This window comes from Prinia subflava, chromosome 3 (genome assembly GCF_021018805.1).
Source record: "Prinia subflava isolate CZ2003 ecotype Zambia chromosome 3, Cam_Psub_1.2, whole genome shotgun sequence".
Lineage (NCBI taxonomy): Eukaryota > Metazoa > Chordata > Aves > Passeriformes > Cisticolidae > Prinia > Prinia subflava.
Window position 1 is genome coordinate 42,983,030 of NC_086249.1, and position 14,351 is coordinate 42,997,380.

Sequence of the window (14,351 nt, forward strand, 5' to 3'; positions counted from 1 at the left end):
TATTTGCAGTGCACTCTCTTTTGCTGCAGCTGAGTTCGCACCCATCCTATGAGAGAGCTTGGGCCCAGCTTTGAAAGGGTTTCTATTCAGTGGAAACCCTGTTCCCTTTTCCAACTGCACAAAGCTCAGCAGGGTGGATACCTGAGATACCAGGAAATGTAACTGGAAGTTACCTACAACAAGTCAGTTTTGCTTCTAATTTCAGGGTGTAAACTGGGAGTAACCCAAACAAAGTGAACCCTAGATATACTTACAGTGACAAGTGCATCATTTTCAGGGGGTGATCCCTGCATACTCCACAGTGATCCATAACCAATAGATGTCTCGGCAGAATCCAATGAAACAGTTAAAATTCTGCTCGTTGAAATGCTCTCTGGGCAAGGCTCTCTCCAAGATCAGTGCATGTCACACTCAGCATTGATGTTTTGCCTTTGCTACACGTGAAGAACTCTCACAGTTGACAGTATCAAAGAGCACATATCAAAGCTCAGGGGTGCCCTGCAGATCCAAGAATAGTACTTTGCCTCCCTACAGCAATTTATACGAGGTGCAATGTATACTACACATGGCATGGAAATAGACTTGTCATTTTCAGAAGATTCCTTGTGATTTTTCAAACCTCAAGAACGAACACCAAGCAATATATTTGTGTGACTGGAACACCCTTGTGCATGCAGTCTCCTGCTTTCACGTATTTTTGGGCTCATCAGGTATTCCTTTTTCCAGTGAACCAGGCATTGCAATACTAAGCATTACAGAAGTGGAGAGGTATAGAAAATTTTCATCTTTTCAAATCTACATGTGCTTTCATTTCCCTGATTGTTAATTTTTTTCCCCAGGCCTACTTGTTCCTCAGTGTTTTGCCCACTGCTGTTCTGAAAACAAACACAAACTAGATAAGACTCTGTCTATCAAAAATTAAGCCTAATCTAACTGGAAGGAAGAAGAAATGGGGGGGAAAAAAGTAGCATAAATATGCTTGCAGCCATACTTTAGGGCACACTTCAAAGTAACTCCATGTGGGGCTCCAGGAGGTGCTTTGCTACATACATAGAGGCAGGAGCTCTTTGCAGAGCTGCATCCATGAACATTAAAAAAAAGTTAGGCTACTTCAGTAATTTGACTGTAACTTTGATGTAGATCTCTTATTGCTAATGATATGTGTGCCATGCCTTTTGGGATCTGTGTTTTACACTACTAGGCCAATATTCATTGGTATGTCTTCTGGCACCTTGGAAGAGGCACTTCTATGAGAGGTAAGCAAAGCAGAAAAGGAAATACTATGTTTTTTGTTTTTTTTTTTTATTTCAGGTTTTATACATGTCAATATCTCCAAATACATCTTCTGAACACCTGTACTTACCTGAGAATCTGCTCCATAAATAAGGTCTCTCACTATGCAAAAATTCCTTCATAATCAAATTTGAGGGCGAAATGGTGCTCATTTCTCACCCAAGTTTTTCCATAATAAGCCTAAGGAGAAAAAAAATCCTTTACAGAAAATTCTCTTTCTCCAGGCACTCACATCCTTGTAAACATATTGAACTCAACAGAAATAAAATTAGCCTCACTTGCTCTGCTCTCAATGCTTTACAATGAAAGGACAGTCCCTGTACAGATATTGCTTCTATTGTATCTTCACTGGACAGTAAAACACATACCCAAAGGAGTAGTGAAAGAGAAGACATAAAATTTAAAGAAGGGGTAAAAGTGAGTAAAAACATGCAAGAAATGCAGATGCCAGAATGCAGACAGATATTTCAATGAGCACGCATGAACAGGCGGATGCCCAAGGCAATGACAGGTGCTGAGACCTAATTTTAGGTCTTGAACTTGTTTTGGAGTGGTTTTGCTAGAATAGTAAGCACAAGCTCAGTTACCATCAGCACAATGCCTTTCCCTGGTAGTTCAACTATGCAGAAACAGTTGCTGAGGTTTTAGCTCTAGCTGAAATCCTGCACTGGCCTCTAATTAACTTCATATTTATCAGGCTTGGGAGAGATCTTCTCTACAACAATTTGCTGAAGATGAATGAAAGCACAACATAAAATCCTTTTCTAGTGATGTTTCTGCAACGTCAGTGTAACATATTAAGTACCGCACCCATTCCTGTCCTCTCTCCTCCTGTGTCCCACCCCAGTGGCAGAGTATATGACAGCCTCATCCTAGGATCTGAGACCCACGGGTTCTCATCTCCATGAGAAGCAAAGCATGAAGGTATCTCTTGGGGGAGGACTCCTTGGCAGAGAGATGCATTTGTGTCACACCAATAGAGGCAGAAATTGCCTCAATTTTGTATGCACTTAACTACGCCTGACACAGCACAGAGACCTGGTAATGCAAAAATCTGGACACCTTTTGTGTGTTGGAGCAAAAATAGACAAAAAAACAATTAAGGAAATGCATTACATTAAACTTGGGGTCTTGATGCTGTGAGAGAGAATATTGTTGAAAATAGTAATAATACAAATTAGGCAAACTGGGATTTCCTGATTGTTGTAGTTGAACAGGTGATTGCTTAAAAGACTGAGCAATGAAGATCTCAAAAATGCTTCAAATGCTTCTTGTCTAACAACAGCTAGGGAAAGACTAATGCATTTATTTGTTGAGGAGAGATATACCCTCTAAAATTGCCAAATCTCTTCTGTCTTGAAGTGACAATAATAAAACTTCAAAGAAAAGATCAACAAGTAAGGCAAAGGTATAAGAATTTCTTGGAGACACGGAGATTTTTTTTATTCGTATAGAGTTTTAATTCCTTTTCTTCTTAAGTTGTTATTAAAGTCTTCTTCCATGGCCTCTCTGGACTATCTTCTTTCCATTAAGCTGACAATCCATTTGATATACAGGACTAATTTGTTTTTCCTGCGTTTTAGCATTTAATACCTTTTCCTTTCAACAAACACTCATACAATAAATTGCTAGGGTTGGTAGTGAATTTCAAAGAGAGCAGCATGCATCCCTGCCCTAGGCAGCTTAATCTGTAACCTCTGTCCTCTCACCTACTTCCAAAATTGTGACAAGAAAGCACAATTCTACCTGATGTATAGTATGATGTAAACAGTATAAATAACTAAGTGTGAATAATGCAACTTAATTCTCACTTTTCCTTCTGCAAAGATTTTTCAATGCTGGCAACTGATCCACCTACAGAAACCCACTAAACTGGTTCTGATTGGTAGGATTTGTCTAACCCAATACCACTTTTCCATTTGTCCTCCTGACTGGTTCTGTGAAGAGCTGCCAAAATCATAGAATCATAGAATGCTTAGTGTCAGAGGGGAACTTAAAGATTATTGAGTTCATCTAGTTCCAACCCATCAGCCTTGGAACCTTCCACCTGACCAGGTTACCCATAGTTTCTTCCAGCCTAGTCTTAAGGCATTTCCAGGGATAGAGAGTCCACAATCTCTCTGGGCAACTTTTTCCAGTGCCTCACCATCCTCATAGTAAAAAATTTCTTCCTAATATCTAATCTAAACCTTTCCTCCTTCAGCTTAAGTCCCTTCCCCCTCGTACTATCTCTACATGCCCTTGTGAAAAGTCCTTCCCTAGATCTCTTTCAGGCCCACTTTAGGTACCTTTCAAGCTGTCAAGGATGGCCTCCCTTTCCTCCAGCATGTGGACCACACCACAAAGCTTGACAAACTTGCTCAATCCCACTCTCCATATTACTCACAAAGATGTTAAGATTTGGCAATCCCAATACAGACCGTTGAGGAACAGCACCTGCCACTCGTCTCCACTTGGACACTAAACCATTGATTAAAACTCCTTCAGTACCATCATCCAGACAATTCCTTATCCATTGAGTGGGCCATCTGTCAAATCCATGTATCCCCAGTTTTGAGGCAAAATGCTGTGGTCTAGAAAGAGAAAGAAGGAAGAGAATGGAAGAGCAGATCCAAACTCCATCAGGAATTATTCCAGATCTTTTCAAGTGTAGTGAAAAAGTGGGGGATGTTGAAATATCACGCAGACTTACACAAATGGTAGGTACACAACCATAGGTACAAAAAAGAAAACCAGAAGGGAAAACCAGAGTGGAGATCAATGGTGATCAACTGGAGTCAGCAAGAGCTACCAGTTTTCCTCTGCTGAGATTTACATGTTTTGCTCTGAAGGCAGTACACACAGACATGATTAAAAAGAGCTGGATGAGATCTCCAGCACTCAAGACGTATCATCACAACATGACTCAGACCAATGATACCACTTAATTTACAAGTCCCATTAAATGATATTGATAACAATTTTGAGAACTATACCCTCACAACAAAATTTCCTTTCCTTTCCCAGCAGCAGATTTTCACCTGTAATTTAGTGATATTTTTCCGTTCTTCTCCTCCTCAAGTTTAATTTCCCAAACTTTCTGCTTTCTCTTGTGTATGCACTCACTTTTCAACAGGTTTTATCTGGGGAAAAAATGCCTGCGCCATTTCTCTCAGAGAACAAATAGTACAATATACTTCTGCATATCATATGAAGCCAAATTGCATTTTTGTTTCCTTACACATCTAGGGAACATCCTATTAATCTAGGAATTAATGATACAAAGATCTCGTTCTCCAGCCAAATAAGCCAGGTTAAGTGTAGCACAGACCAGTAACTACAATGCCGCATTCTGGCTCTGCTGCTCAGGCAGACAAAAAGGACATTTCCAATAAAACAAACATAAACAGTTAACACAGAGCTGTGAACTCTAATAGGCTTCAGCTTATTGCCTTTGCAGGAGCACACCGTACCAGTGAAGTACAGAAATTAGGCATTCAGGCAAATGATCCGGGGGTTGGTGACAGAGTACGATCTTCCAGACCTTTGGAGCTATTTAGCTGCTCTCAAAACACACACACAACAACTCTGATAATTACACTCACTGCAAAACCTAGGCATGGTGCACTGGAAGCCTTTTAGGTGCTCTTCATAATTTCCTGCCTTTGCCAGAATAAGGCCAATTTACTCCTATTTCAGCAGTCTTGGGCAGAGTGAGAAAAGAGAGACTGGGTTGTCAGCATTATTGAAAAGATTCATGATTAGTCACACTCACTTGAAGGCTAGTTACTTGCCAGACACTACACCACTCATTAAAAGGCCTTCAAGCTGGCAGCCCTCCAGCAGCTGCAAAACAGCTCCAGAGCTGGCAGACACAAGAGGACCCATGAAGCCCCATAGTGTCCCACACACGGGAGTGCAAAAGGTCAGGTCAAGCATGCCTGGGTGTGATTGGCACCCCAGGAGTTCAGCAAGTAAGGCTCATGTTCTACAGTGAGGAAAAATAAAGAAAATATTTCATTGCCCAACTGTTGCTAATGCCAAGGTAATACCTTTTGAGGCTAGTCTGAAATTATTACCTTTGCATGAGCCCCATTTCTTGGTAAAGCTCATGCTTGGGTGGCCAGAAAATTCTTTCAGTGATATGGGAATTTGGAGAGTTTCCTAACCTTACTCAGCTCTGATGTGATTCCTGCAGGGAACGCTGGGATTTGTTGGAAAGGCCCTGCTAGCTCAGGCCCACAAGAGCTGGTTTCCCATCTGCAGTGTCATTTCCATGCCCTTGACTTTGCCACTGCTTTTATGTGAGAACAGAGCATAAACAATTCATACCTCTCCCTCACATGCTGACTTTGGATTTGCCCCTTCTTGTTCAGTACCAGCTAGAACCAAACTGCCCCTATTTTTTCAACACCTGATGACTGCTGATTTCTTACCCCCATTCCAGAAGCATCAGAAGAACCAGAAGTTCACATGTACCTTACTACATGTCTAGGCTCTTTTAAAAGAGGATGAAAGATGCAGCATTAGCAACTCATATTTAGCTCACTTGATCCAGGAACATCATGGGACACACTGGAGAGAGGGTTGGTAGATGACCAAGCCAGGCCAGGAGCTCCCTGGCTATCAAAGGCACAGTCCTTCTCCTCTCTCTCCCCCTCATCTCACCATCACCCAGTTCAGCCCTACTATCCCAGCTCCAGTTCTTATGTCCCTCAAATATTCAGAAAGCCAATCAAGCCTGCTAGCTCCCAGCATAGTCCACGCAGCAAGAGCAGGTGTCTCCAGAGAGATAGTCAAGCCACATCCCCCATAGTGAAGGTAAATAGTCATTCCCTTGACACCTTGGAGAAGTCCTTGCAGCCTGGTGGATCAGCATGGACTTAGGCCAACATGAGCTTTATTCTCAGCTGAGCCAGGAAAGACCACTGAAGGACTTAATCCCAAATGGAGAACAGCATGTGTGTTTATGGGGAGCAACAACTTCTCCTCATAATCTGAAGTAAAGTAGTATTTCCAAGAGGAAAAGTTCTTTCTAGTTAACCACTCTTGCTTTCCCCCAGCCCTCTTGTAAACAAGCTTTTAGAGAATAGAAAACTAGTGCAAAATACACTCCTATTATGCTAGATTTGTATATTGTACATACAATAAATATATATTGCAATATATGAATAGCAGTCCTCATTAAGAAAAAAATAATCCTCCTTTTTTCTTTTTTCTTTATGTGTAAAAAAATCCCATCACTACCAAGTTTACACCTTGAGTGGTTGGTTGGACTTAAGCTTTTTTCCTGTCCGCAGCAGTGACATTGTGTTTGTAATATCTCTGTTGTACAAACACCTCTCAGAAATCCTCACAGCATGGTGGGGATGGCAGGGCTGTCCTCTGTCATCCCACAGAGCTCAGAGCCAAGCCATTCCCCAGCAAAGGGCAAGGGAGAGCCAATACAGAATCCTGGATGACAATTCTCCCTCTTTTCCTGGCTCCTTGGTAGCTCTGAAGATCTTCATGTCAGTTTTCATATGATGGACACTGAGCATTATGTGTTCTAGCTTGGGTTTTTATATTCTTAGTGCTGGGCTCATTCTCTGGGCCTGTGCAAGTTTGGGACCCATGCCTGTCACACCTCATCTATTCCAGCTCTCTGCCCCCATCCTCACTAGGAGTAACCTGAGAGTGCTTCTAAGCCCAGCAAAAGATTGTCTCTGCCTTCTCCAGTGGTCCTCATTTCCACTCACTGGGATATAAATCCGTGTTGTTCCCTCCATCCTTGCCTTCCAGAAATACTGGTCACAGGACTGCAGCCTAAAGTGACTCAGTGAAATCATTTGAACTCAGAGCAAAACTGAACTATTCCCCACTATATCTACCTATTCCTCCCTTTGTATTCAAGAAAGGACTGGATGTGGCACTTAGTGCCATGGTCTAGTTGACAAAGGTGGTGATCATTCTAAGGCTGGACTCCATCTCAGAGGTAAATTCCAACCTAAATGATTCTGTGATTCTGCTTTTTATCTGTACATCATCCTTTGGTGGGCAGTTCAGTTTTTTCAGCCTTATCCTTCCTTCCACCATCACAGCTTACTTAATGCCTGTGGATGCTCTGGCAACAGCTGAGGAGGGGGTGAGCAACGCGCTGCTGAGACACCTGAGCACAGGAAAGTTTAAACTGGATTAACCCACTGAGGTCAATTTATACTGTGTAACATCATCCCAGCCCAACTGCAGGACTCTCCTGGCAGCATGTGCTACCCTGTTCTTTGCCCTGTAATTGCACAGTATGACTTTCCATGACAAACCTGACTAAGAGCTTCCTACACCTGCCCACTCCCAGCTGCTTGCTGCTGCGTCCTTCCCAGCTGCCTCCCCAGTGTGCAGATCGAACTGAGCATGTGGCTACTATCTAAAAATGGATGGGTGTTGTTTCTTTTTTTTTTCCTTTTCAGAAGGAGAGGAAGTGATTTGGGTCATTATAAACAAACATGCCAAGCTGAGAAGTGGTAAAATTGGAACAGAGAGGAAGGGTTTGGGGAGACAGGATGGAAACATATGATTAGGATACAACATGGAAAGACACCTGGAGAGGCTTGAGCTTCTATAACTGTGCAGAAACACAAAAGAAATTGGGAAAATCCTGCTATAAAATATAATGCTTTTCTTTCCATTACTTGAATGTCTTTTGACACCTTTGTTCTGTTTACTGCCTGAAATTAAAGTTGTGAAGGTTTTGGGTTGAGCACATATTCCATACAAAGTATTACTCTATTTTAACAAATGAAAATTAACTTTGTCTCTCTCTTCTTTCTGGCCCATTCAAAAGCCTCTTAGGTGAAACGTGTAAGGTACAGCAGTCTGGACCCCTCAGCTGAGAGTGGTCTGATTCACATCCTGTGCTTACCCACAGCACTAACCCTGGCTTCCACCACTCAGAGAAGCAGCTTTTAAAAATAACCTACCTTCTGAGGAAAATCAGGAGTCAAAATAGATGTTTTCTCCTGCCAGAATCTACAGTTAAAAGGTTTATCCTCTTCCTTCAAGCATGTGTCACAGAGATCTCCACATGTGGGACTCAGGAGTGGGTTATGGGAGCCAGTGGTGGGTAGGGCCCATTCACTTCTGAGAATCCATATTCATGTACATGTCCAGGGTGTGCATATTCAGCACATATTTTTGACAGCTGTCAAGGCTGGTGTGACAGACAATATTTTGAAATGCAGTTTCTCCCTTTCCTCACCACAGATGCATTCAAAGCTCTTACAGTGATAAAATTTCTGACCATTTCCCTGAATAAGAGACCTTTACCACCTTTAAAATTCCCCTTTTCTGTTCCATCCCCCTTGCTGTCAGTATGGATGCTGCCCATCTGCCTGTTCCAACACTGCCATGCTGGACTTCTCCTGATCAGCAAGGATTCTTTCATTCTGTGTAGAAACTCTCACTGGCCAAAGATGAACCTCTCAGCTGCAGGTTCATGTCCAGGGTTTTCTGGAAACTTCTGGAAACACTATGCAGCCCTCCACAGAGCTGCCACATCCCATGGAGTGGAGAGGGAGCATCCAGCTTGTGTTGGGCGAGCACTGGTACGTTTTCAGTAGGCGGAGGGCAGACAGCTAGCGCAAGAGCGTGGGATGTGTGAGCTGCGGCAGAAGGTTAGTGATGAATACCAAAGAATCCCAAAATTATGAGTTGTAACCCACAAGTGGTTCCAGGGGAGTTTCCATTCAGGACTGTGATTCAGCAAAGCTGCTGTCACAGGCAATAGCATATCAGCCTAAAGTCGCCACTAAAATCATCTGGGACAGTCACTCTTCTCAGATGTGCAGTTGTCTTGCCCCCACAGTTTTTCAAAAACTACCATTTTGCTCTCACATAAAATGTTGACAAGGCAAGAAACCAGAGAACTCCAGGCTCTGGCAGGTTTGGTCTCAAAGTTAAAGCGCAAAACCCGTGGCAAAAGACATCGGCTGCTTCTGAAGCTGCAGACTTGTTGAGAAAAGTCTCCTCAGGTGCAACCTGGCCTGGAAACTGGCAGCAGGGAAGGTGATCTGGGCGAGCAGGAGCCGTGTGAGGCTGGCCATGAGATGGCAGCCTTCCCCACCGCCTCTGCGTGCCCCAGCAAGGCGTGCCAACACCGCTTCAGCACAGAGCACTTCTGTCTTCCCGGCAGAGATGTGCTGCCAAGATTTTAACAAAGGGCTCCCTCAAAAAAAAAAAAAAAAAAAAAAAAAAAAAAAAAAAAAAAAAAAAAAAAAAAAAAAAAAAATCCAGCCTTGCTTTGCTTGCTTTGCAATATATAGAGCAATCCTTTGGCAAAAACCTTCTCCTTCATTGAAATGAAACCCCAATCCAGTAATTGCACATTTCCAGTGCGTGTTCTCCCCACACGAATCTACGCACTGCAGAGAGGCCTCACAAGTGAACTTGGCAGTCCTTAGCTGCTCCACGCTTGGGTTCAGAATGCACATTGCCCTCTCCCTGGGGCTGCTTTGCACATGGCAGAGGCCTCTGAGTGCTGCCAGCCACATCTCAGACAGAAGAGCTCCGTCACAGGCTGAGGGGCAGCAGGGGCTGGGGCGGACAGGCAACATTCAAATATTGCCAGGTTTCCAGTGCCTTCTGGTAACACATTCAACATGATGTCAACAGACAGTGCTGGCGTGAAAGAGTAGGAGTACAGAGCTATTGGCACCATGGCAATCCACTTCAGGGAAATGGTTTGTGTTTCAGAGCCCATCAGGATTTGCGCTGTGGAACAACCTGTACCACTTCTTCCTCTAAGAACACAGGGAGACCAGGCAGAGCTCTACCCCATGCTGGTCTCACCTGTGTGTTGTTATCACAAGGGGATCCAGACAGATTTGAAAACATCAGGATATCTTCTGACTTTCCTGGTAGTTGTGCTACTAAGAGTCAACCAAGGGCATACAGACACTGCAAACCTACAAGGAAATAAAGAAAAAAATTCATCCACAGAGCTGACTTGTCCCTTTCCTTAAACAGATAAGAGTCATTCCACATGCAGGGTTGTGTCTATTTAAGCCTACTTCAATGAATTTTGATTTAAAAGTGCACTGAGGTGAACCTGAAGAATCAGCACTACCTTGGATGAGTCAGAGAAACCCTCATGTGTCAGATGCTGACTTCAGTCCCATCGCTGTGACTCTGGGCTCTCACACCTCTGCAGGTAGCAGTGTGATTTCCGTGGGAGAATTGTGCAACTGTGCTCAGAATCTGCCTTGCTCACCCCCAGGTGTTGTACTGGTATCACTGACAGCAGTATCTGACCTCTTGCAACTTCAGTCTTCGCTGGGTTTACACGTGAACAGAGGTCTGCCGCTGAGCACACTGCTGACAAGAGGTGACAGGATAAATGAGCAGGACTTGTCTCCAAAATCAGCTTCACTTATGCCACTGTACCGCTGTGTCAGCAGGGATGCAACTGTGGCACAGCCTGGTCCCCTTCCGGGCTCTCCAACCTTCATTTTCAGAGCTAGATCCAGAATAACTTCACAGCCTTCAACAAAGCAATTCCCAAGACACCCTTGTATAGAGAGAGGCTGAATCTGTCCCTTTGGCTTTTTATTAATGCCACGCTTGATGACTTTCTCATTGTGCTAGGGACTCCCTATTCCTTTCACAGCTTTCTTCAGGCTATAAGTAGAATGGGCAACTTTAAAATCATGGGCAGCTGCCAAGCTTGTATACAGAAAACATTCAAATACGGACGACTTTTCACCTTTACTTGCCAGAGGCCAAATTCTTTCAAACAATGATAAACCTTATTTATCCAGGAAGTCTTCAGATTCTGGAGTGGGCCTAAAGGTCATGAGGTCTGAGATGACCTTGAAAAGTGACTTTTTTCTTGGTGGACGTTCTGGGGATTCAAGGCTTAAACAAATAAGTTCTGATACCTAATTCTCCCAAAAGCAGATCTCTGGTGCCAAAGGTTATATACTTAGTGAAATATTCTGTGCAGACTTGCACAGCTGTATGTATTTCCTGGTAATTAACAGGGATTACTCCTAATTAATAAATACAGGTCTTTAGGAGGAGGAGGATTATTTGGAACTTGAAGGATGTGCAAGCTTCCTGCAAAATGCATGACAATTGGCATGGTTACACAGGATCAAAAGATGCAAAGCCAGAGGCAGAAGGAGGATAACAAAGCCTTAGGTCTGAGCATGGCAATTTTGTTATTTTGCAGGACAGCAAGGAAATAGCAAGAATAATTGCAATGAGGACACTTCAGCACAAAGCAGAAGCAGACTCTGCAGAAAGCTGCAGCTACAGCTGCCCATGCCCACAGAACTAACACGCAGGCCAAGAAAACAAGGCAGCAGAGGCAGGAGACAAACCAGGGCACAGGGTGAGAAGAAGCCTGCACTAGGGTCAGAGATCTGAACCCTCCAAAAAGATGTAGAGAAAAGACAAGCAGCAGCAGAGTTAGGAGGCTGCAAGCCTCCAATGTCCCAAGGCTCAGCATGAGTAACAGGCTAAGCATGCAGGGCTGGGTGGAGCGCCACTGGGCAGTCACCCAGCCAGGGCAGCCCCGCTGCAATTCCATTTATCTTAGGGCATTTACTCCAGGGCTCAATTACAGCAAGAACCACAATGGTAGTGAGGAGTTTTTGAGGCACCTGTGTATTGCTGGGCAATCCATGCAGACTCTGACGGTGCAGATATTCTGACATTCAGAAATGTCCACCTCTCCCTGACTTTTAAAAGTGGGTTCCCTTTGCTTGTAACTGGAGCATCTCACTCCATTTGCTGTGACATTGCAGCCTGAAACTCTGTTATACCTAATCCTGCATCTTCTCCTGTGTTTTTCTGTTTGTATTGAGCCTGGCCAGATGGGAGATTCTGCAGTGCACCCTGCAGCTGCTGTGTTTCATATCCAGGGGCTGTGGGTGTCTATAAACCTCCAGTGATTCCTCACCAGCATGGGTTATAAATATATGCAGGTAACAACCTGAGAAGTTAACTCAAGGACTCTTTCTGCAACAATCTTCCTTGTTTTCCTGCATGCTTTCTCTCCTTTGGCTAAGGTCTCTTTGGCTCTGACAGGGGTTTTATCATTGTTATCTGCAGACATGTATGTGCATCACACATCTAAACACTGGCATTTCTATTCCATCATAAATGCCGTTTTTATTGCAGCCAGAGTAGGCATTTAGAAGGTGCTTTACTTAATCTTTCTTCTGTATGTTGCAAACAAAATGATGCCTTCCAGGAACCACAGGCTGGTCGCAGAAGTCTATTCACTACTACAGAAAGTAGGGGAAAGGCTTGCCTTAAGACAGCTCCTCTGTTGCTGTAGATCAGACCCACATAATGAGTTTGATGCTGAGGGTGCCTGTGAAGTGAATGGGGGTAAAAGGACAATTGCCAGCAAGTTGCATGAGGATACACCTTGTCTCACTAATAGGACATGCCACATAGAAAATTGGGTCTTAAATCCTGCTTCTGGCAAGGGCTTGAGTAGTTTATTTTTGTCTGAAAAGGAGATGTTTCCTTTCACTTAGAAACCACAGTTCTATTATTTTTTTTTTCTGGAGTTGGTCATTCAAGCCCTTTAAGATCTCTCTCAAAGAACATCCACCAAAGAAGGTGGGGTTCACACCCACATAATCCTCCCATCCATTAGCTCAACATTTAGAGCATAACTAAATGCCTCTACTCCTCAGGCAGTGGAGGGAACAGAGCCCATGCCCCGGGCCCTGACAGGACTGACCTGACAGGGAGGGGAGAGTCATAAGTCACAAACCTGCCATCAATAACTGGTTGTGCTGACTTCTCATCACTCCAGTAAATCCTGCTGCTCTCACTGCCAAGCTCAGCTGGAAGCCACACAACACAACAGGACTAGAGAAGACAGACAAGGAGGATCCTGAGGAGATACCACTGTAGTCAGGACAGATTCCTTTCTGAATATATGCAGGCAGAGCTGTGCTGGAGATAGATTGGTCTCATTTGATTAAATAATGGCTGAAATCAGAGGTAAAACTCAAACTGCCCATTACAGACTCCTTCAATGCCCCATTCTTTCTTACTGCTCTTTTTCCTTTGACCACATCATTAGCCTTTGCTTTGGGAAGCAGCTCATTTTGCTTTTTTCAATCTCAGATTCATACATAGATGATGCTGCCCCATGTCCTGCAGCTTCTCTTCATGTCTCTTCCCTTGTGTCCCTTCCTCAAGACCTCTTTCTCCTCTTTCTGAACAAGGAGTTCTTGAAAGTTTGAAGTGCTCCTGTGTGGAGAAGCAGATCCTGATGAATCTGTGGAAATTTACTTGAGCACAAAGGTCACAGGTGCCACCAGGGTCCAGTGGCAGCACCTCTGAACATTTGAGAGTCATATTTCTGCATAGAACATCTAAATCCTCTTGTGGGTCTAGCTGCAAATTGTAAAGCCTTGCCCCCAGACAGCAGAAATCTGCTTTTTTCATATTGGCTCCCTCTGTCACCTGTATGTTTCCAGGGAAATTGAGTGTTTTGCTGGTCCTCTGAAAAACAGGGACATCCAAAGCAAAAATTTCTCAACAAAGTACTTACACTGAACTGGTAAAACAAAACCTGATTATGTTATTTCCTATTACCAGACACTACCATCCTGATGCAGACTGTTAGCCATATTCAAGACATGCAAACAGCAGTGTTACTCATCTACAAAAAAGGTGTCACAGTCAGGTTTCAAGGCTGGGATTTTTTTGTTTTGTTTTGTTTTTTCCAGTATATCAGCAGGTTACATAGAAAAGACATAATTTAATCATAATTTAATGACAAAGCTCATTCAAAACAGGTCAATGTAAGGTACTGTATTAATGGGGCAATGAGCATGCCTTATAATTCTGCATCAATCATATGTTACCCCAAATTTATAACTGTAAATTCCTTCTCTAAATTCCCCTGTCACTTCTATGAATTTTATACCCCATAACCAGTCACCAGTGTGTTTATATACAGTTTCCACACTTGTGTTGGTTTTGATTGCCAAAGAATCCTTGAGTCAGAAAGTTCTCTGAAGGATGGCAAATCAAAGACTGAGCAGGCATTGCACTTGGTAGAAAATGGCAATAAT

General features: G+C 43.4%; 1 long non-coding RNA gene across 1 annotated transcript in view; it reads right to left on the reverse strand.

Annotated features, from left to right (window-relative positions):
* Nucleotides 1-353: 353 nt before the first annotated feature.
* Nucleotides 354-14,351, reverse strand: part of LOC134548617 (uncharacterized) — a 30,290-nt gene continuing 16,292 nt past the window's right edge. Inside the window, exons 2-3 of the long non-coding RNA XR_010079826.1 lie at nt 8,229-10,211; nt 354-1,473 (exon numbers count right to left, since the gene is read on the reverse strand). This is a non-coding gene — a long non-coding RNA (uncharacterized LOC134548617). The remainder of the gene's footprint in view (nt 1,474-8,228; nt 10,212-14,351) is intronic.